General features: G+C 39.5%; 1 long non-coding RNA gene across 1 annotated transcript; it reads left to right on the top strand.

The window, feature by feature from the left end:
- Window positions 1-15,042: 15,042 nt before the first annotated feature.
- On the top strand, window positions 15,043-24,704 carry LOC121067666. The gene is made up of 3 exons (XR_005818372.1): window positions 15,043-15,160; window positions 22,904-23,124; window positions 23,665-24,704. It is a non-coding gene; the product is annotated as an uncharacterized LOC121067666 (long non-coding RNA).
- The last annotated feature ends 1,600 nt before the right edge of the window (window positions 24,705-26,304 follow it).

Genomic DNA, 26,304 nt, shown 5'->3' with positions numbered 1-26,304 from the left:
TGAGGCAGCACAGGCTCTGCCCTGACCTGTTTTACACCAGCTTGTGGCCCTAATGTGTTAAAAGCTGGCATTGCCATATGCTTGCAGGGCTGGTGTGAATCAAGAGAAAAGCAGCCCTGTCTCTACCCAGGCATGGTGACTCCCCACACCACCACCTTGCTAAGTGTCCCAACAGCGTGATATCCGAGTAAGATACCTGCAGCCCAGGTCCTTCCTGCAGAAGGCCCCAGCTGTGTCCAGAGACCAGGTCTGCACTAGCCACCACAACCTGAGCGACCACAGCAGTGACCTCAAAGGCAGGTTTTGAAGCACATCTGAGTGGCAATTTACAGAGAAAGGGACTTTGCGATAGGTGGATGTGGTCAGCTGTGACACAGTGGATGCAGGGCTTTGATAATTCTTCAGGAATTGCTAGAATCAGACATGAAGAAACCACTGGTGCAACTTCCATGTTGGGTCTGCACCCATGTGACAGCCTGGTTTCTCTGGCATTGCTTTGATGCACATCTCTATCAGGGAAGAAATGAGTTCCAAATTCCCTGGTAGCAGCTGTGTTCCTGTTGAAAATCCTTTGACCTTGGTGCTATCCAGTTTGCCGAGTTGTGTCCCTGCTTCTGGTTGGATGAGTCAAATTTCTTCTTGGAGATCTGATGGTAAAGTCTTACATGAGGCACGATTTTTCACCTCCTGTCTTATGCTGCTGCAGAGTGGTGTGTAATTATCTCATGCAAGTAGTAGATGATAATTAGTGGTGAGAACTCCAGGCTATCCTGTTAGCTTTTTGCATGGTCTGTTTGTCCTCATATTCTATCCTCCACCTCTTTCCAGGATTTCTATGCTATAGCCAGGTTGATGTGCAGAGATATGTTATGTTGAGTTTGCTCTGGGGAATCTTGAATGCAGAAGTCTACAGAAACTTAGCTGTGTACATGAGGGGGAAAAATTAAAATGACATGCAGTCTGTGGGTTTTTCTTTCTCTCCAGTAACTAAATAAGCAATTTACTGTTTTCTTTGTCTCTTCTGTGCTTAATCTAAAGCTTAAAGGCCCTAGTGTGAACAAGTGGAGAAAAGTCCATTAGGAAATACAGCTCTGGTTTCTTGAAACAAGCAATATTTGAGGGACTAAAAACAAACACGGATCTTGTGACTTTCTGCCCCAGGAAGAGCAAGTAGCCTGTGCATGTGCAGTTCAGTGCTACCAGCACATTGATGAATTTGAAGGTGGGAAGCTTGCTGGGGGGGATAGTTTGGGCCAATAATCCTAGCAGTTCCTGGGGGCTTTGGGCAAAACAAAGCCTTCCTTGGATGACAGGGAGCTAACGAACTGCGTAGCTGCACTAGGCTCAGTTTAGGTGGTTTTGCTAATCAGAGTTGTATGGCTTCCCAGCTTTATTAAATTCCTTGTTAAATCCAGAGCAGTAACCTCACCCCTCCCCAGAGCTGTAAGTATTCTACACTGTAAATACTCACCTCTGCTGCAGAGACTCTACAAATCCTGCTTTGCTGTGGGAAGAGAGAAATCACATCCGTTCGGTAGGGACTGGGGATAGCCAGAAGACAGAGGACCACCAAGTCAGGGATGCCAACTTATTAGAAACCTTGAAGGAATTTTCTCCTAGCACAGTTCAAGATGCTTCATATCAATATTTTCTAAAAAGATATCTTTTTAAATTTTGTTACTCTTTTTATGTTGTTGGCTAGTTAGTTTAATGAATAAGCCTACTGTTTTGTTTATTTTAACATTATCAGCTGTTTTCTGTTTTTATTAAGATGCATAAAGTGTTCTGGATTTGGTCAGTCGTTAATTATAATTTATTTTAATTACTACTTGAATCCCTTGAATTTAAATGAAAACCACATGCAGTTTAGCTACAGAGCTGGCCTGCAAATACACAGAAATTCAGGATGATAAAAACTGTGGTTTTGTGATTCCTTAATCCTGTCAATCTTCTCCTAGCTGAGCTCAGGCAACAAGCCTTCTCTTAGCTGTTGATACTCGGGCAACAAGCCCAGACTCGGAGAAAGTATTAATTGTAAGACAGTTTAATCTTTGGGAAAAAAAAAAAAAAAAGTAATGCATTCTAAAAACTTTGCACAACCTTCCTTCAAAGTATTCTCTTTAGATTGTATTGTACTTCATTTTTTCAAGTTTATATAGACCTGACATTTAATTTGATTGAATATTTCAGATTCACTGCATGTCTTAAGGAGTTTTGAGTTCTGAAACAAAATAGTCATGAAATTAGTGAAAGTACTTTGCATAAAATAATCATTCTATAGCTATTTTAAGCTATTCTATAGCAAACACTTTTAAAGTTTGAAGTGATTATGCCCCACATATTACAGTTCTGACAACTGAAAGGTTAGCAAGATATGGTTAAAAGATTTTTGGATCAAAATGATATTTAAGAATGCCATTAGACATGTTGCTGCAGGAGGAACAAAACTGGAACAAGGAACAAAGGAAGCCCCAGTCAAAAGAATATAGACACCTGTTGCCTAACACTCTGCCATCTTCTGGTATTATCGTAAGAGAAGCATCTCAGACAGCAGGTAGCTATGGCCAGCAGCTAAACCGTGACATCCCAGCTGTAGCTGGGTCAATCCTGGCGTGATAAAAAGAGAAATAAAAAGAAATATTTTTTAATCTTACTGTGGAACCTGAAGTCCAGTGCTGAGGATGTGAGAAAGAGTGTCCTAATCTACTTTATCAAGACTTACCAGCAGTATGAAGAGAAAAGTACAGAAGAAGTATTGTTTAGGACAAATGGGCAAGAACTGTACTGCTCATTTCAGTAGGGCAATGTGATAGACACTGCATGCAGAATGGCTGTGCGTGATACTTGTGAGGAATTATCCAAACCAGAGGAGTTCATTGTTGCTCAGGAGTTAAGCTAGATGAAAAACATATTTAACTATACGTTCTACTTTGAAAGTCCCCCAAGCTTTGGAGTGGCATAAACATGGGATTTACGAGGTCTAACTCAGAAAGCCAAGTACTCTCTTGGAACTGCTGGGGTGAGCTGCTTTGAGGGAGGATGCTTTGCTCACTGTGCTATGTTTGGAGGCAGCACTTCTACCAGTGCTTGTGGAAGGGGTAGACCTGCTAGACCAGAGACTAAGAGAGCCCTAAGGATGCTTCTAGGCCTTAATCATCCTGCCCACAGGCTACCTCCACCCCACTTATCCATCACCCAGAGGTCAGGACTACCATCTGATCCCAGCCCTGACTCTCCACATCACATTATCAACACAACTAATGTTCCTGGGACAGCTGAGCAGTTGCCAGTCTGGGTGCTGTGGGATGGTGCCCTGGGTGGTAAAGTTGCTGCCCTGAGCTGGGGTGTCTGTGGCTCCCAACTCAGTCACCCTCAGAACAGCCTGCTCCTTGACTTTCTTTTTTTGTGCCAGCATGTAAAGCTGCATTTCTACCATGAGTTAACGAGCAGATACTCTTGATATCTACTTCAGAAAGCCATAGGCAGTTCAAAAACTTCAAAACCTATGTTTCCCTCTCCTTTTCATTCTCTTGTGCACAAGATACATAAACATATCTGGGTGTTACAGCTGCAGGTGGATTTAGAATAGACATTAGAAGTTTGTAGTGTTTAGAGGAATAAGGTTCTCTACCAATCTGTTCCAAAACATACCTAGTTCTAAGGGATGATTTATGGAAATTTTTTAAAAAGATTATATGATATGATGATGTGATAGTGAGGGGCTGAATCTGAAGAGGTTTTCTCTAGTTCTGTTTCTGTAAATCTCATCATCTTCATTATTAGAGAGATTTTCTAGAGAAATGCTTCTCTGGAGGGTGTGTGTCTTTACTGGGCATTTCTGATTTTTGATCCTTCTTCTATATCGAGTCCATTATTGTAAAACTTCCAGCACCCTCCACTTCTGATAGTTTGTTGATGTTGTAGTTTTTTCCATTCTATGGGTGTTCTCCTCCAGCAAAAGGGAAGGTGCCCACCATGTAGGTCAGCCAGTTGAGTTTGAGCTGCACAGGGGACCGTCCTGTCCCAGGGCTTTCATTGCTTCTGCAGTTCAAAATACACCCTCAGCCAGGGAGAAATGGGATTCCTATCACCAAAAGCAAGTGCTTTCCAGGCTGAGATCTAGCTTCTCTATCAGCTGGTATTTCCTTCAAGCCCTGGAAGGACTTTATGTACTACTTCAAATTCATGCGGTTCTGTTGGTTGGTTGTTTTTTCTGGAGGGTGAGGGTGGTTTTTTTGTTTTTCTTTTTTAGTAGAAAAGAGAGATTTTTGGTCAGCTTTAAAGATTTTTAATGATTCCCTCCGAGCTCTCTGTAACTAGCAATTGCATGCCTTAGTTTGCAGGCAGTAAGAACATGAAAGAACTCCAATACATATTATTGGCATTTTGTTTAGGTAACCCACAAAATCCACTTCTAGGCATCCCCATTTTTTCTCTCAAACTGTGGGGTTGCATGCATTCATGAGAGGCGTTGTGCTCCTCATCTCCTAGGGAAATGTGAAACGTATTCGCAAACAGCGGGATTTGGTATATCCGTGGAGAAAAATGGCAGGCCAGAAGGGGGTAGTTTTGAATAAGGTCTTATTTACATGGCTGTGTGCATACTTGCTGTTGTAGAAAGGGCTGCCTTTTCTGTATGTGCCCTCCTCATCTCCTACTAGTATTGTAGACTAGTACAAGTGAGAGAGTGGTGTTTCTTTGGCTATGACATCTTAAAATGTCTCCCCTGCTGTGTCTGTGTGGTCTGTTCTCACCAGGTTAGCTCGTCCTGCAAATGTAGAACAGGCCTGTGAATGAGGAGGAGAAGAAACTCACGTTTTATTATTTATTCTTTTTTAATCTGTAGAACATTGTCTTTTTTTTTTTTGCTCTAGTTTCCAAAGTCATTTTGGGCAAAGTGTAAGGAGCATGAGAGGGCAGGATGGAAAACCTCAGTGGGAATATATGAGGCTACTCTCGAGCAAGTGCTTGTGCTATGCGTTGTGGCATTACGCACTGTGCCACGTATGGGTGAGGCGGTGGTGGTGGGAATCTGTTAATACTTGATTTTGGCAGGGTTAATCCCGTGAGAAATAGTAGCAATGTTAAATTACAATACAGCAGATAGCCAGTACATGCCTTTGGGTATGCTGCTGCAATACTGTTTGTACTGTGATATTTACTTTTTTAGACTGTAATAAAAGCTAATTTTATTTCAACAGCTGAAGGATTTTTCTCCATGATGTTACTAAAGAAGAGAGTACAGCCACTACAAGGATGTTTTCACATTTACTGTCAACTTTCTTTGACTGAAGTAGTGTGTGCCAGATGAATTTTCACTGTCTGTCTTGCCCATTCTTTTCCCTAATGTTGTGGCTTCTTGTACCTATCCTTAGGAGAGGCAGCTCCAGGGAGCTGACACAAATAATGCAGAAGACCTGGAAGTCAAATAAAAAAAAACAGAAGTGACTGGCAGGAACAGAAGTACTGCATTAAAAATGCTATTTAACCTGCTGGCTAATACAAAAAGGTTGTTTCTGCAACAACTAGTGGAACAATATATCTAGCAATTAAATTAATCCAAACAAATAAGGGTTTTAGCCCCATTATTCTGGCTAAATTCCAGCTCAGGTAATTACATTCTGGCTACCTGCTTTCCCTCTGCAGTTTCTGCTGGGTAAGTTACAGCTTACATCATGTATGCATGTGTTGGGCTCGTTATGAACGGCTGTGTACTACGTCAGCATCTGGTAAGTTCTATCTGGTAAGAAGCACAGAGGTGATTGCATTTCAGTGGAAGTAAGGGGTGACTGTTTAGTTGTATTTAACACATTAGTAGGATTTGTGGATGCAGCAGACACCAGGCCTGGCATGTTAAAGTGATGACCGTAATATAAACAGATAGGCAGTGGTTAGAAAGACATCGGCAAGACAGATGAGTTGGATTAGCACTTTTTTCCCTCCCCACTCTTACTATGTTAGAATGTCCCATACTCTTTTCTGCTGAAGCTGAACATTTTTCTTTGTGTCAAAGCCAGCTTGTAGAGGCTACCTGTATTTTTAATCACGACCGTGCATACTCCTGGCTCACAGAGTAACCCCACAGACAGATGCACTGGTGGAACTGAAGGGTAGCTCAGGGAAGAGATGAGGGAATGGGTAAACCATCTTTGACACAAAGCATCCCTTCTTGGCAGCATATGTGCTACTCCAGTCCTCTGGGAGATTCAGCTGATGCTGGCACATTCCTAAACCCCTTCTGGGGAAAGGCAGCGAAACACTGAATTCAAATCTAGCTTACAATTCCTACTGTATCTGATACAAAGCAGTCTCTGGCTGTGTCTTTAATGCCATTTTGAAGGGCCACAGTAATTTAATACATTTTATTGTCAGCTCATTTGGAGAGGATCATCCCTGCAGATCTGAAAAATGAAAGCGTGAGTCAAGGGTAATGTCCTGCAATCACCAAGAATTTCCCTCTTTTGCACCGTTGCAGAAAATACTTTGTATGTTGACAAGATGACTAAGTGGTAGCTAGCATACAGCACGTGGGTCAGTGAGTCCTTTCCCACTTCTGCTTTTTGATGGAGCTGAAGAGAGGGCTCATCTTTCCATGTGTGAGGCACTAAGAATCCATCCAGATCAGTTGCATATGAGATACAAGTGGGTAGATGCACTGGTATTTGGATGTGGAGCTGCAAGTGAAATTCAGAATCATCAACATGTTAATCACAATTTGGGGACAGCTTTGACAAAACATACATGATCTGTTATAACCTGGGCTTTGGAATGGCCTCTTCATGGTACTTCTTTTACAATTGAGGGCACACTTGGCTTTCGCTAAGAACCTCAGTTACCTGGAGATGTGGCGCACACACACCACCTCAAAGAGAGCATCTGAGGGCAGCCAGCTCATTGTTGCATGAAGGAGACCGAATGAACAGGAGCAACAAGGTACGAGGCAAAGAACTGGTTCCTTTTCACCTAGACAAATGTTTTAACAGCTGTGCAAAATGGTCCTTGGATGAATGAATTAATATAAATGAACATTGCCAAACAGATTGTATTGAGAATTGCTTTAGAACACAAAGATCTTTTGGTGGTTAAGTCCAAAATCTGCAAATTTTTAAAATTGTTTTTATTTATCAAAGCAAAAAATATTTTCAGCAGGATAAACAACACAAATTTATCAGCTTTAAGCTTTTCTTAACAACTTTAATTTACTTCTGTTAAAATGATTCAGCCATCACTGCTTTTCCACGATAGATATTTTGTTGTGGAAACTAATTGGAATGTGCATGATAGATGAACTACATTGAAAACTCCAATTTTTATCAGTTCTAACCCTTGATCTTAATTAACTCTTCTACATCTGTTTCCGTAGAAACCAACAATACAATCAATAAAATACTACAGCTAGCTGCTTGTGCTGAAGAAATATGCAGAACAAACTGTTTTCAGTTATTTGCTTCTGACCAGTTTGTGGTCTCAGCAACAGGTATACTTTGTTGCCTTCAAAGGCATCAGGAGCCTGATCCTTGCTAGAGAAAAACCCATTGGATAATGACATTCCTTCTGCTTCACGGGTGGATAAGATATTATAAAATAAGGGTGGTACCTTTTTTCTCATTGATTGGCAGCTGTTCTGTTCTGGGGGTAATTAAGTACTGTGTTCAGTTTTGGGCCCCTTGCTACAAGAAGGACGTCGAGGTGCTCGAGGGAGTCCAGAGAAGGGCAACGAAGCTGGTGTGGGGTCTGGAGAACAAGTCTTACGAGGAGCGGCTGAGGGAGCTGGGGTTGTTTAGCCTGGAGAAGAGGAGGCTCAGGGGAGACCTCATCGCTCTCTATAGGTACCTTAAAGGAGGCTGTAGGGAGGTGGGGGTTGGTCTATTCTCCCACGTGCCCGGTGACAGGACGAGGGGGAATGGGCTAAAGTTGCGCCAGGGGAGGTTTAGGTTGGATATTAGGAAGAACTTCTTTACTGAAAGGGTTGTTAGGCATTGGAATGGACTGCCCAGGGAAGTGGTTGAGTCACCATCCCTGGAGGTCTTTAAGAGACGTTTAGATGTTGAGCTTAGTGATATGGTTTAGTGGAGGTCTTGTTAGTGTTAGGACAGAGGTTGGACTAGATGATCTTGGAGGTCTCTTCCAACCTAGACGATTCTGTCATTCTGTGAATAGTCTAATTAGAAAGGATAGGGGAATAAGAGAATGTATTTGGCTTACGTGGCAAGGTTTGGGTAGTGGGGTGGGGAGTGCTGCAGCTCTTGGTTGCCTGTCAGTGTTAAACCACCACAGAAATTGAATCCCCAAACAAACCTCCTCATGGGGGGGTGCAAAATCCAATCTATTTCACCAGGCCAAGAGTCTGTTCCATGAATGTACCTCAGAGGTAGAGGGTCACTAAAGAAGTGGATCCTCTGCCAGAAATCTGAGACTATATGCCAACCTGTCACCTGGAACTGAAAGCATGAGAAAATCTTTTGTAAATAAGATGTGCGCATGCTTTGAATTGTTTGTTTGCTTTGGACTTTTATAAATTAATACTTGCATTTGAAGTTTCTTTGACCTGGATTGAGTTCTCAAGGGTTTCAAGTTTGTTAACATCAAGGTATCCCATTTCTGTCAGAGGAAAATCTTCTTTGGGGTACTGTTTGTCTCCAGCCCCCCCCCACCCCCCCCAAAAAACATCAAATAAAATATATATATATAGATATATAGATATATATATATACACACACACACACATCTCTATATATTTATTTATTTCTGCAAGGTGACCAAACAGTAACAGCTCTAGGCTCTAGGACCACTTGGGATGCAGGGAGTGGATGAAAGAAACGTCTGATGGCCACACATGTGACCCAAATAAGTATCCTGGTGTATAGAGAGATAACAGAGAGATCCAGAAGCCTGAGGGAGTCTGACACCGATAGATATTGGGTTTGATCTCATATGTTTAAAAAAATAAAATAAATGTTGGCTACAGACTCTGTGCTGTGTTGTCCTGGGTGTAAGTGACAGTGTCCTCCAGCTTGCAGTGTCGTCGCTACCATTTGGGTCTTTCACAATACTGATACAAAGTCAAGTGTCATGACATTATTAAACATTGTGATACTCATACTTTTAATAGGCTGGGGCAGAGGAATTTGAAGTTGCAGTGACAACAGGGTGCAGACAGATTTCAAGGTGCAGTTTGTAACTAGCACAAGAGTACCAGCACCTAATGCTTTTGGTAATGGATGCATTTAGAAACACAGTTCTATTATGGTACTGATGTTTCGTCCATTTCTAACAAGAGCTAGTTAATTTTTTGCAAGAGCTGTGAGGGAACTCTGTGAGGGAACTGTACAGTTGGAATATACGTTTGAGAAGGGATGTGATAAATTGCCTATAATTTTTTTAGCTTTAAATATTCTCCCTTAAAACATTCCTGTCGGTGTTTTAATTTAAATAAATGAAAACTTATTGGCATTTGCTTATGTTCATATTTCTATGAGTGTAGATATGTAGATTTAGATTTTCTTTTATGAAGATAAACATCTCATGTCTGTGTGGTCATGTATTACAGGTAAGGCTGATGACATTTTCTGTAATTAAAATTGCGAAATGCTTCTCATTACAAGAAACTGAAAATAGGGTGTAATAGCTCTCTAAAACATTAATTTGAATGTTGAATGTACGAGGTAGTTTGTCAGGGATGCTCTCATTATCATATCTATTAAAAAGAAAAATAAACAAAAAACCCACCACCAATAAAAAATTCCCGTCAGTCAAACTTTTAGCCTTTGAAAATATCTGATTTGCTGGAGTTCAAAGTTCATAAGTTTGACAACTAATTCTTCCAAAGTTTCTTCTTGTGTGGGGCGTGATTTCTATAGGATTGAAATAGCCTGTCTGGTGATTACACATAATGTTAGGCCTGAGCACCACCAACAACAAAGAATTTCGTTTCTCCTCCCAAGAAGAGAAGTCCTGGCTGGGCATCAATAGCAGAAATATGTCCCTTTCACAAGGGTGAGAGCTGGAATTCACTGAAGAGATAGGTGTACACTGGTGCCAATGTGATATGAGGTAGAAGGGAAAAGATAGAAATGGAGAGGTTGTGGAGGAGGAGTGGTAAAAGAAGCCTGAAAGCTGTGAGGAAAGGAGGTTGGAAGTGCAGTGTAAGATGAGCAACGAGAGAATAGGTGAGAGAAGGGATAAAGTTTGTGTGATGAAACAGAAGGCATAGCAAGACTGGCTGGACTTAAAAATATTTAATGAAGGAGGGATAAGGAAAAATGTTGGAAAGCAGTTAAGGGTGGTGTTTGTAGCAGTATCTGAAAGAGGAGGACAGAGGTGGTACTGAGACACACAGGAAGTGGCAAGACCATTTGAGACTGGGAACAGGTGTGCGAAGGGAAGGTGAAGTTTGAGAAAGGGAAATACAGTAGGTGAAGAGCTAAGTGAGTAGAAACCAAAGCAATTTGAGAAATGGCATAAACAATGAATGAGAGAAAAAATGGACTAATAAAAGTCCTGTCATATATAAAGTCACTAATTTTGGTTGTCACAAATAGGACATCCAGAATTAGTGTATTTTTCCCTTATTCTAATTTCTTTGTATCGGTTTCCCGTTTGTAAACTGGGGAAGGTTCTGACCCTTCACCTCACAAACATGTTGGGAAGATAAATGGCAAAATGTTTGTGAAGCACTCACATACGCTAATGATGAGCACTGCAGAAACACTCAGGAGGAAATTAATAGTTCTGTCTTTGGAAGTGCATTTGTAAATGTGCAGTAAATAAGGCCCGGGGCGATACATTGAACAACAAGCAGAAAACAAAATATTGAATTGCTGCTCATTAAGTGAGCACACTCCATTCTCTACACTAAAGGAGGCAGAAAAATATGGATGTAACATCAAAGTTTATATCATAAGTCACGTAGAAAAGGGAATCCAAGATGAGGCAGCACTTGCAATCTTAATTCTTTCCTAACTCTAAGAGAGTTTGTCTTTATGACCTTAATAATGTTCTCTTAGTGCTTTTGTGTTTGTGTAGAGATGTAGCACAAAATGTTATCTCATGAAAAGCATAGGAAAGAAAGATGTTTTGAAGAACAGATTTCCTGTTCAAGTAGCACAAAAACAATTCCACTGTTAGAAAGAGATTTGACTTATGTAGTTGTATGTTATCTGGCATGGGTATACTTGTAACTATAATATGAATGTCCTAATCTCACTTTTCATCCCCATATGACCTTCTCTAGCACGCTATTGTATTATGAACTTAAGAGTGTTCCTGACAATCAAGATACTTTTTCCTACTGAGTTGTATTTTGTAAGTAAACATGGAGTTGAAATGGCCTCTCTTTTAGAAGTAGTTTTTGCAGTTCTACAGGAATTGACTTAGTAGCCCCACACTACCTAGCTGAGTGAGCTGGATCCAAATAAGGGTATGAAATGTGTACCTCCTGTTCCAATTAAAGCTGATGGCAATTCATCACCCTAATTGCAACAATGTCCTCCATGATCATTTCATCCCAAATGCCCCATTCTTCTTTCTGAACAAGTGACTTTAAAAAACATTTGGAGCCTTGCCAAGTGCAGAGAGAAAAAATTACTGACTATGATATCACATGAGAAAACATTACAGAATGAACAAATGAAGAGGTCAAGCAGAACGGTGAGAATATTCTATCAGTCTTCTGGAAGTATGAACATATGCCTGAACATTAGTGGTTATATCATCTAATCTTTCCCATAAACCAGTAGGAGTCATCTGTTAATAAGATAAGATTTTCTAAAATGCTCTGCAATCTTTGATGCTGTCAGGCTTTTTCATGTTTTGTTTTGTTTTTAATTTCTTATTCCATATTATTTTATTAAGAGAAAAGGGGAATAGATTTAGGCTTGGGAGCAGGATGTGCAGTCAGAGGAAACTTGCAGGATGCAGTCAGTTGCGCTCTCCAAGCACATAAGATCAGCCTTAGGAAATGGGTTCCTTTGTGAACCAGCATCCTGGGTCAATAGGACTCAGTGTTGTTATTAGGCTGGGCTTTACAGACCCAGCATACTCTCAAGACTCAGAATTTTTCACTCTGTAGAAAATAACCTAAAAATCATAAAAGAAAAATAATGTTTCTTGATTCTTTGCAGATTGAGTTCATTACTGTCAATATTTTACATTTCTGATTGACTTATTGTAGCCCTAGGGTACGTGACAGGGTAGATTTTTCACTGTTGAAAATTAAGAAGTAACACTGAATATCATTTACATAGCCTAAGGACATGCACAAAGAGGCTTCTTTGTTTTTCAGTGGGCAAGAATCACCTCATTAGCTTCAACTTTTATTTCACGTGTTCTCTGGAATTAGAATGTTCTTTCTGTGGTCTACCAAGCTACTAGAAACAGTAGACATGACATTAGAAAGGATATTACTAGACAGAAAGGGATATAAGGCATTAGGTGAGGGAGTGGATGGCACTTTTGTAGAATCACTGCTTGATTCTGCTGGTAACAACTGCTAAAATATGAACTTATTTTTTTGCCTCAACTGGTCGTGCACTGCTGGATGAGTGTGTGAAAGAGCTTAACTGAGACACAAATCCTGAACAAATCAACATCTCGCACCCACTGACTACTTTACTGAGAATTGAGAATTTATCACCCTTTGGGCTTTTGGATTTTTTTATTTATCACACCTACTTTTAAAATCCTGAAAATGTCAGAATGTGAATGCAGTACTTTTTCTTAGAACTTAGATTATTTTTATTAAAAGAAAAATTAAAGGGGGGGGGGGAGGTGGAGAGAAGAAGCGGGCCTTGTGGTCCAGCTGAATTCTGGCTCTTTCCAGGCTACATATGAAGTTTTCTCTGTGATGTCTCAAATGGATCATATGCTACTAGCGAGCCAGATTCTCACTCTTTCAGAAATCAGTTTGTATTTCATAGCACCATATGGCATGACAGACAGGACCAGGCATAAGTGAATACAAGGTACATCTTCCTAGGACAACTTCTCATGCCTTCCCTCATGCACTTGGTCTTTCTCTTTTGTTGAATGTTGAAATGCAGTTTTCAAACCACACTTTCTTTTGCTGGAAAATATTGAGAATTAATTGTCTCCACTGAGTGACCTTGTGTGCACCAAGAATATGATTTGTTGTTGTTGCTGATATATGGAGATTTGATGACTCCAAAAATGATTGATGCTTGTGGGGACTAAATTTCATGCTGTGAAATCTTAGTTTCTGGATTACTGTGTGTCCCAGTATGCTGGGAGATACAACTGGTGTCACTTTGCGTCCTTAGGCAACTGTATGCAGGGTGGAATTCTACTGTTACCAGTAGATAAGGTTGTGCAGTAATGGTTGTAACTCAAAGATTTATAATGTAAATAAAGAAATCGTGGAATGATGGAGTGGGAGGTGGTACACAAAACCTGTATTCCCTGATGATCCCTGCCTCAGGAAGAGAAAAGGAAGACACTGAAAAAGTGAGCTAGAAATGGCTAGAAAAAAAGTGAGCCTAGAAACTGGCTTCCTAGGAACTCCTAGTGAAGATTTCACCATGGATTTCATAGACTTTCTTCCATCACCACGGACACTCACCCAGGAGCCAGATGTTTCTAGTGGGGCAGGTGGTTCTTCCACTCTGGTATGACTTAGAGCATCCCATTAAAATTAGTGGGATTTACACTACTGTCAGTGTGTGAGCTTTTTATAACCTGATTCTGCAAGGTGCATATTTCTGTGTCCACTCTGTTTATCTGGCTTGTCCTATTAAGATTGAGCAATCTATTTAAACACTTAAAGTTAGGCATAAACTTAGTACTTCAACGAATCATGTCTTAAGTGCAGTGAATAAAAACAACAGTTGACTTTACAGTTTCTGATTTTTCGATGACTCCCTCAGTCAGGAAAAAAATAGATCAGTAATGTTTATCTTGTTTTAGACAATAAACTGAACGGTTACTGTAAAGTTATGAACCAGGTATAAGGTCCAGGATTCAGTCACTGATACTCTTTGTACTGTGAAAATTTAATAATGAAGTAGTGAAACTTTACGTTTGAGCAAACTACAAGAGCAAACTTCAACTAAAATAAATTGTCTTTCTTTTAATGGAATCTATGAACTGTATGAATCTACGAAGGGTACCTGTGAGCCTAGAAAAATGGAAGACAGAAAAACGTGCCATCAATTATAACTAGAATAATTTTTCTTAAGAAGCTGTGTAAGAGCTCTTATCTTCTGTTCAGACAGATGCTTCAACCTGAAGCAGTAGCAACATCACTGCATGAGGCAAACATGCGGGTAGGTGGGATCGGAGGGTAGTTTACAGCTAGCCCATGACACCTCCATTGTCTCTGCTGGTGGCAACTTTGTTCTGTTCCTCAAGGAATGTGTTCCACCAGGATGCCTGGAGAAGGATTTTGCTTGTATCTTGCTGAAGAAAGGAAGAAAGTCTTTTAAGAAAGTCTTTTTTTTCTTTTTTCTAAAAATGGTGATTTTTCCCTTCACTTATTTTGCCATCATCTTCATTTTCAGAAGATGGTAAAGGAAAGATGTTAGTTTGTCCCTCATCCCTACCACAAAACAACTCATTGTAGGATTCCACCTGAGATAATCTGATGCTATTCCTAGAGCATTCACTTGCCATTCCCTTGAGTTCAAGAAAAATATTTAAATACCATGTATAATCTCTACTGAAGAGTTAACATGTTTTTTATTTCTTTTTTCCCTCTAAAATACAAGAAGACAACTGTGTTCTTTCTTCTGTGGTCTTGTATGATCTACTGCTCCGCAGGGACAAAGATCACTTGTGTAAGAGAGAGCAATTGCTTATTGATGTGTTAGTAGGAAATGAAGTTGTTATAAAGGGTAGGTAAATGACAACATCTTTCTGAAAGATATGTGGAGTCTCTCCTGCTTCCTCTTGGGGTACATGCAAATGTTGCCAGTTACTTGCCCTAAGGTGAGTCTGAAAATACACTGCTAGAGTGAAAGTTCAGAACATGAGCAATTAAGGAAGTCCTTCTTATCACTGTTCTCACTTTCTCTCTTGTTTTTCAGTGGTGTTTGTTTCCTTTCCACAGAGAAGACAACAGCTCTGGATTCTAATAAAACGAAACTTGGCAGAGTCCCAAGCAAGTTCTGGGACTGTACTCAGCTTGAGCATCTCATTTATCTCACAGGTATTCAGTGATTTTTCATATGCTAGGCTGGCCAGCACTGATAATTCTAAGAGTTGGGTTTTCTAACTGGGGTTATGCCTGTATTTGGATACCAAAATTACATATTTTTTAAGAGGTCTTTGGGCAAACATAAGATCATTCTACCTGTGCTCCAAGCCAACAGGAGCCTATGTTGGTCTGCTATTGTAGGAGAAGATTTTATTAGCTCAGGTTGGTGCCATCTTAACTGTGGCTACAAGGTTTATCTTGGTGTGATGTACAGAGCAGATTAACTCACCTGCTGCATAGACATACCCTTAAATGTACAAAGCTAGATCCTTGATTATCGTAGAGTCACTTTGTGAGGAAGTGACCATGGATAATCTCCACTTTTGTCTTGTTCCCTCTCCAACCTGGCGTGCTGTCGGTCCTCAAATGGCAGCGCCTCCTGAAAAGAGATCTTCCCCATCAGTTAGAGGACAGCCTTGGCCTGAGGTGCTCTTGAATGCAGCCCAACGCTCTCAAATACAGGAGGTCATGGAGGCGCTGTGAGAGTAATTAGTTTTTCTCAAATCAACTCATTGTTTATAATGATTTGTCTTATTAGTTTTGGGTAGCTGTTTTTAATAGTATATTGCACAACTGAGCAAATTAATCTTCGTTTGTATACCAGGCATTGCAGTGCATATTTTATAGAATTAGAATTTTTTGAAGGAATAACCTTAATAACTAATATGTAGTGACTTCTCACTCACCAGTAAAATAAATTTCACCTGAGACTTGACGGTTGTAATATATTGTTGGATAGCACCTTATTGTTCCACACTTGGGGGGGCAGGGGAGAATAAGGAAGGCCTTGCAAGAATTTTCACACATCAAGAAATGAAATTCACTGTCTAGTCTAGTGCATTTTCAATAAGACGAATGCTTATTTATTTGCTATTGCTGTAGCTTGTATAGCCCTGTTTGCAATATGTTACTACACATGACATTACATATGCTTTCCTTTACAACTTGTATATTAATCAGAATATTCTGATCCTAGATCCCTTCCACCATTTAGACCCATTTTTAGGTATTCAGCCAGACTGCTCGATAACTTTGTATTATGACTTTTCCACGAGTGTCCTCAAGGAAAGCATATGTCACTCTGAGGTATGCTGGCAACAGGTGAAATCACACTCTGCTTCACGCTACACTGAATCATTTGTAAGTCACCTCACAAATCATCATTTATTTTAAAAAGTTATTAAAAAACAAACAAAAACCAGCTTTGCCAATCAGAGGGTGTATCCAATATTATAAAACTGAAGCACTGGTCAAACTGTAAACACACTAAACACTTTTTTTTCTCATACATTTGTTATATATTGAATCTCTAATAGCTTGCTTTAGAATCAATATTTACAATAAAAGCTCATTCATGCTGTTTTCTAGTCCTTGACAAGATGACAAAAACATTTAAAATAGAACGATAAAAAATGTGAAGTGTCAGGATGGCTTTTTCAATCAATAATATTTCTTGGTAAAATGCATTAATGCTTTGGGACACACGCTATTTTTGCAAATACCAAGCATTTGTCTGACATCCAAATAGTGTAACTCCACTTGTGTTTACCAGCAAACTTGAAGAATATTTCTATTCCCCCAAAATACGTTAAAAAATAAAAATGAAAAAAGAATTTCACCAGATTTCAATGGCTGTAATTTATGGCACTAAATGCATTATACAGAGCCTGCAAGATCAAGGAGGTGTATTGCAATATGTTTTGACTGATGCTTAAGCAATGCTTATTATTATTCCTTCTGATGGCTCAAGTAATGTCCTAAGATATTACAGAAAGGCTGTGCTATAAGATCTGGAGCAGACCAGAGCAGAGGAAGACAGTTCCAGTATGATATTCCTGATTTGTCTTCAGAATGTACAAATAACTTCAGAGAATCAATTAATATGATATCTGTACTTCCTACTTGCAAACTACAATGATTGTAAACCTAAGAAAATGTAAAGACTGAAGCTTCCTTTCCTTTTGGATATTAAGCTGCATTCTCACTATTCTGTGCTCTAAATAGCACACTGTCTCCATGGCAATGTGCGGTTCAGTTTTAAACTTTCCAACACATAAAAATGTTAATTTATTTGTTTTAGGCATTCCCACAGTTGTCATTGCTATGAAAGCCTCGGGATTGGGAACTTTCCAGGAGCAGTGGAGCCATTGGGTTAAAGACTGGGTTAACTGCCAGGAAATGCCCAACCTGAAGGTCATTATTGGCAAATTATATTATTATTTCCTGTCAGCTTAGCTTGTGAAGTGGCACTCAAAGCATTAGGCAGTGAGCACACTCAGAGCATTCAAAGAAATTTGCTTTCTTTTGTTCTTGATGATAAGGTTTCTTGGTAAATGAATGCAGCCTGTGATGAAGGAAAGACATGTTAAATGTTAAGGCCTAGCGTGCCTGACTTTCACGGTCATTACCATTACAAACTTTTTTTAATTTGTGATAAGGATATACCTTGTCATCCCCTAGAGGAAGCAAAGCAATAAGTTTATATTTCCAACATTATTTTACTGTTGTTTAATTCTCTGATAACTTGGCTTTCTGCTGTAAAAATTGTTGGCCTTGAGACTGTCAGAGCACTGCCTGGTGAAGTGCGAAGCATTTTGGTTTTGATCCAATAGAGCGCTCAGGCAGATGTTCAGCTTCAAGTATGCAGGTAATTTTTACTAGAGACTAGAAAGAAAAAAAAAAAAAACAGCAACAAACAAACAAAAACACAAAACAACAACAACAACAAAACACCTGTTCCTGACATTAGAGCCTTCTGTAATTTTTCTTGACTGCAACTGGAGTATTCATTACTTGTGGGATTTAACATACAGATCAGCAATTCTTAAATTTTGTGCTCTGAGAAAAGCTTGAAAGAAATTCAGTTTTGCTTGATATTTTTGCTAATAAGGTGCTTGTCACCCTTTACAGTTAATTTAATACAATAGAAAGTAGAGTACTGCCATGATGCTGTAGCAGCAAAGAAGGTGGGCACTCTTATTGCAAATTCAAATAAGCTTAGGACAAGTCTTATTGGGGATAAGAGGGGGGTTTGAATTTGTTCAGATAATGTTCACAATGCAGACCCCAGTCTGAGTAAAGGAAATGCACAGATCTCATGGTAGGTCTCATAATTCAGTCTCGAGTCTTATTATTTGCATATAGGAAAAGAAACTCACTCCTCCTAAACAGATATACACCATAAAATCTTTGCATAAGGCTGGAAGAGGCATTTTTCTTCTCAACAAAGGAATGACTGTCCAAAGCCATTCCCAACAGAAGTCTGCTTCATCTGTTTTTCAGTATCACATTGCACAATCTGCCAGGCTTGTTACTCAAGCTTTCTTCACATCCAGAAAGATCCCTTCTTGCTTCAATCCATCCCACCATGACATAGAAACATGGCATTCTTTCTCTCTTACCAGCAACAGATGAACTTCATGTTCACCTTCTCTAGGCTTCACAGATCAAATTCCATAAATTTTATTTGCAATTTTCCTTTCTTTAAACTTCTATTCATTTTTTTTTGTTTGCCTGCAAATTCACTGTAGTTTATCTTTCTTGAAATGTTGCCCCCTAGATTGGACTCTCAACTCCAACTTATTTTATGTAAGTGTATAAGCTTTATATATCCCAGTGCAACATCACTCAGTATTTGAAACAGTACACTTCTGATTGTTCAGTGTGTGGTTTACAGAGTTTCTCAAGTTCTCTTTTGCTTATGGAGACAGCACATTAAAATTGTAGAGTACAAGAGCTGAAAATGGGTTTGCTGGGAATGCTGATATTACTGCTAAAAAACAAACTAAAAACACTATCGTATTGTCAGTAACTTCTCTGTCACCAGGTGTCCTGACAAATATTTAACTTGTTTTGTCAGCTTGTTCTATTAAGAGAAGGAACTTAGAGAAGCCAGGTCCATCTCTTTCTATTTCCTGAGATTATCTTTTTCACATTAGTTGCTACCAGACATTTTATAATGCTATGAAAAAACTCTGAAGAAGTTCAGAGCTTTAGGCGTTAAAACTAGTGCAAGTCTTTCCTTCGCCTATAATGAGAACAGAATGTGGCATTTAATCCATTGGAATAGCCAGATACCATCAAAAAGCTTTCTGAAAACAAAGTCTCTAATCTATATCATTTACAAATAAATAAACAAGAGGTCTGGTTTGCTCTCTCAGATAGATGAAAGGATATATATGTAAACAAATTAAAACAATATCAGAAAAGCAAGAAACAAGCTACATCTTCTAAAGCTATTCACTGGATTTAAACAGCTGTCGATAGACCATATTAGAAAATGAGCATGAACAGAATAGAGATGGATGCATACCAACAGACAGAGCAGAGATGTTTATCATACCTTTTCATTCCATTTCTGATTTTTGTTTCTTAATGGTTCTGAAAATTGTATTTCTATAGACATGACCATTGCTTAGAATTATTTAAGAAATGTTGCAAGGAAACGTGTATATAGGATGTTCACTATGTTCCCCACAGCCTAACTGGTGGCCATTCATTCTGTGTCCTGTGCTCACATGAATGCTGGTAAAATCCTAATTCTTAAGTATGTCTCATAAATAGAATGGCAAAGGTGTGTTACCTAGTTTTGGGTCATCTGTTTCTATTCCTCATAGCAACTAGGGGAACACACCCCTCCTCTCCCACCCCTGCCCTTCTTGCAATATGTATGCGTATTCACAGACCAGTGAAGCACTTATGATAAACCGATGCCAAGATGTCAGTCAAGGACCTGGGAAACTTGCCAGAAAACCTGTCCTTGTGTTGGGCTAATTAACTCTCAGCATATCTGTAATTGTCCCTATTAGCTAGGAGCACATGTTAGAAGCAGCACTAAAAAGATGGTGGTAGGAAACCAGACAAAAGGGAACTTTATGGACTGCCTGTGTTTGAAAATGTAATTAAAACTATTAACCAGAACTACACTAAACTTGGCAGAGCACTCAGCATAGTCAAACCTGTGGTGGTTAGCATCACTTCAAGTTACAGCTATGTGTAAGCTTGACCAGCTGGCAAGATTGTGAGCGTGTCCACCCCTCTTCTCGCCCAGTGCTCTGTATGGTGCCAGGTAGCATATGCTGCAACATCATGGGATTTCCCACCAACGTGTGCCCTCAAGTTGTAGGCAACTGTTAGTGGCAGTCATAAAAAAGGCATCACTGACATTTTAGTGTCCTGACCTGGCACAAATGTTAATAGCAGATGCTGGTGGCCTCTAGTGAGGAAATAGCTTTAAAAAAAAAAATAAAGCATCAGATTCATTTTCTACTGATGTACATTAATTAATTCCAATTCACACAAGTAAAAGGAAATGGGCTATGAACACGGTAAATCAACACTTCAGTTTATAATCACCAAAGTGATCACAAATCATTATGATCACTCTTTACCCTCCATAATTACAGTTGTGAGCTTGATTCAAACCTCAGCGCATTCAAAGGAAGGCATACATTGATTTCAGTGTACTTTGAATAGGATGGAAGGTAAAATAATCCTATGTTTCATTAAGAAAATGTGTGATACACCCCAGGAGCTTCCTGATATATTAATGCACGAGTATCTCTCCTCATACTGTATCATCATATGGACAGTTCTACTATATGAAAACATGCAGCTGCATATGCTACCCACCCTATACAACAGAAGCCCAAATTCTGTTTCCTGACTGTCATCTTTGGTTATTTGTTTGTAGCTTGAAAATTAACATAAGTACCAATTTATAACATAAACAGAAATGAGACAATTTGTTAAAGACTTCTTTGAATGTTACCTAGAAATTTATAAATCCAGACACTACAACCATAGAAATGAAATCAACTGCCCGCTTGCATGATTCACTAAACATATTTCCAGAAAACCAAAATATATTTGCCTTTCACTCATTACAAGCATATTTTTTTCTGACTATATAAAAGTATTCCTGTTTAGACTCAGATTTTGCCCAGTGCATAAGCATATTATGCTCTCAGTAGCTTGCTGCTGACTCCCTGAAGACGTGTTTTCATGAATATTTCTTTTGAAGCCTATCCAAACCGTTGCACAACTGTCTTTTGTTACGTGTTCAACTAGGTCAGAATTCCAGCACATGCAACACTGGAGTCATAAAAACCAATAAAAATGACACGTGAGGATTAATTTCATTGTATGGAAGGGGGTAGGTGCTGGCATTAGGGTGTGCATGATAACTTTTTATTACATGTCCAGTCAAAAAGGATAACCCGCTTCACAGAGAGAATACAATTTGATTTTTGTGAGCCATTAAAACAGGAGTAACCACAGAGAGGGCTGTTATTGCCCTGCACATAGATTAATGACCAAGCATAACATTTACAATAAATTTTCAGATATCTTTAGTGGGTGACATTTCTATGGGAACCTCCACTCTCTTTCTCCTCCATTTCCTCCAAGACATGGCTCTTAGTTTATAGTTCAAGAACAGCAAGCTACAATTGAATTTACATATGGTGATTTTTAAATCTTGCAGGGGTGGAGAACAAAAACCATACAGAATTTCAAATATCTTTTTTCTGCTCTTGTAATTGTGACTCAGATTTATTATTCCTAGTCGTTTCCATTTCATCAGAATAAGACTGAGTGCTGTGTCATGGTGGGTTATGGATAGATTAGATACGCACAGTTGTCATTTTGTTTAAGATGTCAAGATGATCAGGAGTCACAGAGATAAAATTCCTCGCTTTCTCAGACAGCTGTGGCTTGACTGCTTCATAACATAAACTATCTGGATGTGCAGTAGGCTTATACCAACCTATGCAACAAAACCAAACTGTACCACCTTTAATTTTATGAGGTCTACCTCACCTGTTCAAACACTGTATTGGTTAGGCTTAAACCTGGCCCTGTGATTTGACAGGGCAAAATGTTCATTGACATAATGTCCCTCAAGTTAGTATTTCACCTCCTGGTATGTCCAATTAGTACTTCAAAAGAGAAGTGAAGAACAACATGGTGAAAAAGGAGCTTTTGTGAATGTATGTGCCTTCACTGAAATGTCTGTGTTTATGATAGAAAATTCCACATCCTTCAGTGTTCACTGTAAAACTTAAGCACATAGATATGTGAGAAATACCTCAAAAGTTTTGTTAGACAGGGTCTCTTATGTGAAGCTATTTTATTCACAATTGCACTGACAGGCATCCTGCAAGCAGGAGCACCCAGCAAAAGTATGTCATAACCTTATATTCCCTATTATCCAACACTTGATTCCCCCCTCCATTTCCTCATTGGCTGAGTACTACACGTTCACAAACTATTTGATACTAATTACTATAACATATATGTACAATTTTATCCGACCAACCATTAATTTCTCCTTTTCCTTTTTTTTTTTCCTTCTTCTCTCATAACTAGAGGGCCCCTGATATTTCGTTTTACTGATTTTGCACTGCTTGTCCTGTTTTTCTTAGCTATCCTCCTTATTTTGGGACAGTGGGACCTTCCCCTTATCTGCTTGACATACTCCCCACTGCTATGCCACTGTCATGCCTGAACAATCACTTTTGAATATGCAAGGTTAGTGGAATTTTCCACTGCAAATACACAACTTTGTTTTTCACACATATACAGAAGAGAATTTGAGGGCCTTTGTTCAAGTCATAGTCTTTACAGATACAAAATAAACACCTTGTTTTGCTCACTTAAAATGGTGCCTCTATTCCTGTATTTCCTTTTCCTCAGACTTGTCTGTGTGGTTCCAGAGGTCAGTCCCATGGCCCTGCAGAAGTTAAAAGGGAATGGGGAGAAGTAATGACAGAGCTGGTGACACCTTTGAATCCTCTCAAGTGGATCCATAGCCCAAGTGGTGCATCCTGCCCTACCAAAGGTTTTAGAAGCACTTCTACTCCACATCTGTCTGTTTGGGCTCAGCCCAGAAACCGTCAGTGAACTCTGATAAATTGGTGAGTTTCTACTAATTTCAGAGGAGCCCCATTTCATCTTTCAGGTATGGCCCCGTAGGTCTCCTGGATCATGACAACACCCAATACCCCCTTCCAGGACAGGGAAGAAAAGCTGTGGACTGCTGTTGGGTAAGCAGGGTGTTTCAGTGCTATTTTTCATGTAAGATTCCTGTCACAAGAGTCCCATAAAAGTCGTCGTGAAGTTTTGTGACTAAATCCTGCTGCAAAGCATTGAAAACTTACTCATTTTATCTCATCTTAATGAAGCCAGCTGTGGTTTAACAGGGTGTTTATAGATGATGGGCGAAAGACTGCTTCATTAAGTTACCCAACCTTTCTGAACTGTCATAGCACAAGCAGAGCAGTCACAAGCTTGCTGTGAAAAATCAAAGCCTAATGAGTGAACTAAAGTATTACAGGTGTGTCCCAAACTAGGGTAATTCATTACTACAGCTGTCCAGCTCATACAGTAGTTAGGAGTGCTCTGCCACTCTTTTCCATAGGTGTGGTTCAAATGTCATTTTTTCCGTTTCCTTTTAGATAACACTGCACTTGAACAGTGACATTAATACCTAACCTGCTGGCAGAATGGGCTTTGTTATGAGTGCTTTACCCAGATGGCACAGACAGTAAGCTGAACTTGTCCTCTCATGGCTTTCCCTCCCCAGATGGCTGCAGAGGTCAGACTGTTAGAGCTGCCCCATGCAGAATGAATTGTGGTGTAAGTGAACCTCAAGAGAGCTGTCCTGACCTGGATGCAAATATGCTTTGTGTGACATTGCACTCTTACTTTCCTTCACTTCTGCCATTCCTATCAAGACCATGCCATTGTGTAAGAGACACGGCAGTTCTGTTGGGAGCTGAGCTACAGTTTTGTCCCAGTAATCAAATACAGAAGCAATCTAACTTTGCTCGAGGCAAGCATGCAACAGGGAGGTGAGAGAAAAGGATGTGCTGGTTGGCAAGAGAGGTGAGACGTGCAGAGTCAGGCAGAGGATTGTACATGTTTTGAGTACCACACATCCAATCTGTGATGCGGATGTGAGGGAAAGTTTTGCCTTTGGAGAGCTGAGGAGTCTGCAAAACCATACAAAGAGGTGGATAGATAACCTCCTTCATATTGCCTAGGACTGGGTTTAGTCATCCAGCTACTCAGTCAAAATTTGTCGTCTGCTCATTTATAAGAGATAATTCACAGATCATATGTTATTTCCCCGGACCATCATTCTCTTTTACATCATATCTTGTGTAAAAGGTAGAAGGGAAACTTTACTGTATATTGAAACTTTACCATATATTACCTTTTGTAACAAAAATGGAGAAGCACACTGTGTGTGAGGCCTCCTCACTGGACTTGACGGTGTTTCATTTCATCTGTGCCTGAATTTGGAAGCAGTAGAGTTTCAGCCACTCACCTTTCATTTCAAGGTTTCTGAATTGCTTTAATGAAAAATGACTTGATTTTAAAGATGAAAGGTCAGACTGTGACATCAATTTAATTGGATTTGGTTGTGGCCACTTTGACTTTCATTTGTAATAGGAAAAGCAGATTTAGAGGATTTTAATCACTCTAAAACTCCTAAACGTGGGGGTGGGGGGGTGGGGTGGGGGATGGTTCCTGCTATAGGTCAGTGAAAATTTGTGAGAATTTCCAAAAATTGGAAATCAGCCTGAGGCACAGGTATAAGGAAAACAACCCTAAAAACTGTCCATGTGAGGGAAAAAAAAAAAAAAAAAAACACCTGTTATGTGAGACACAAAACCTCACCACTGTGGAAGCTTTTAATTTTTTCTTTTGTTTCCAAATGCCTACCAAGGCAGCCATAGGTATCAATTTCTTTGCATCCTATATGGTGGCATTAGGTATAATTGGAGGAAAGTGGCCATTAAGGGTTTTTTTTTTTTGTCTTCTATGACTTCAATGGGCAAAAAGGCTCCCCTGATTTCTGTTTCATCCTTAATTGCTTCTGAAATTACTTTGATGTGTACAACTTTATCTGCTTAATGTGTCATGGAATCATATTCTTTCTCAATATATTGCTGCTTATTTTTGGACATAGAGCACTGAAATGTTGCACACAGAGTTATTCATCTTGCAAAAAAAATGTATAAAAATTCCTAGGGAATACATTTTTGCAGTTAGAAGCATAGAGCTGAATTACCATCATGAAACAACAAAATAACTCTACTATCATGGTTCTGCTAATGGATATAAGAAGAAGATAATCGAAGATCTGCTCCTCACTGCTCCTCAGAAGACTTCTTTTAAACTAAAAATAATTCATTTAGAATGATTTCAGTTATTGAGGCATGAAGCAGCAAGACCTATTTCGGGAAATTAAAGAACAGCTTTGATGGCAGTTAAAATAAATGACTTGCAGGAGTCTTGTAGGTCATCAATATGCTGCTACACCTGAGTTTGCAGGTGACAAATCCCTGGACACAGTCCCAGGCTTTCAGCAATTTCAGTACAGCAGGGATTTTCTGGGGCTAGACAGTATTCATGGGGATTCAGGATTGATCCCAGGTGGTTACATGGGTTGTGTCTCCCTTTTTGGTCCCAATACTGGAGCAGGGAGGCTCATGGGGACCAGATGTCAGTGTGCTGTGGTGCTCCTTAATTTTGAGTGATGCATTTCTAAACAACCTCTTTCCTGGTGAATTACTCTGCCTTAGAAACACTTATATCAGTGCCAACTATATAATACCCACAGGGGCAAGATCAGCATGGGAGTAATACCTAATTAAAACTGTGATAAAGTAGGTCAGCTAATATTTTGTGAACAGCAGCAAGCTCTCCAATTGTTAATAGTTCAGAGTTCCTGTATTTACCCTCAGAAAAAAAAAAAAAAAAAAAAAAAAAAGAAGAGAAAAAAAGTATATCACTTAGAAATGTGATGAAAGCACAAGCAGAAAACACAAGTCACAGTGGGTTACAATTATAAATATTCATGGCATCCAGTGAGTGTCATACCTTAACCCCAGCTGGTACATTTAGCAGTGGATTAATGTTACTCACACCTTTTTTTATGACTGGGAGAGGATTGTCAGAAGAGGGTTAAGCAGTGCCAGGTGAAAGGAGCAGATGAGAAAGCCCTAATTTCAGTAACACACACAAAAAAAAGAACATTGTAAAGAAATGTAATCCTGCTTTCAGATGCCACAATTGCTTGTAGTATC

This window comes from Cygnus olor, chromosome 3 (genome assembly GCF_009769625.2).
Source record: "Cygnus olor isolate bCygOlo1 chromosome 3, bCygOlo1.pri.v2, whole genome shotgun sequence".
Lineage (NCBI taxonomy): Eukaryota > Metazoa > Chordata > Aves > Anseriformes > Anatidae > Cygnus > Cygnus olor.
Note: the sequence above shows the minus strand (reverse complement) of the source record. Positions and strands in the feature narration are given on the sequence as shown.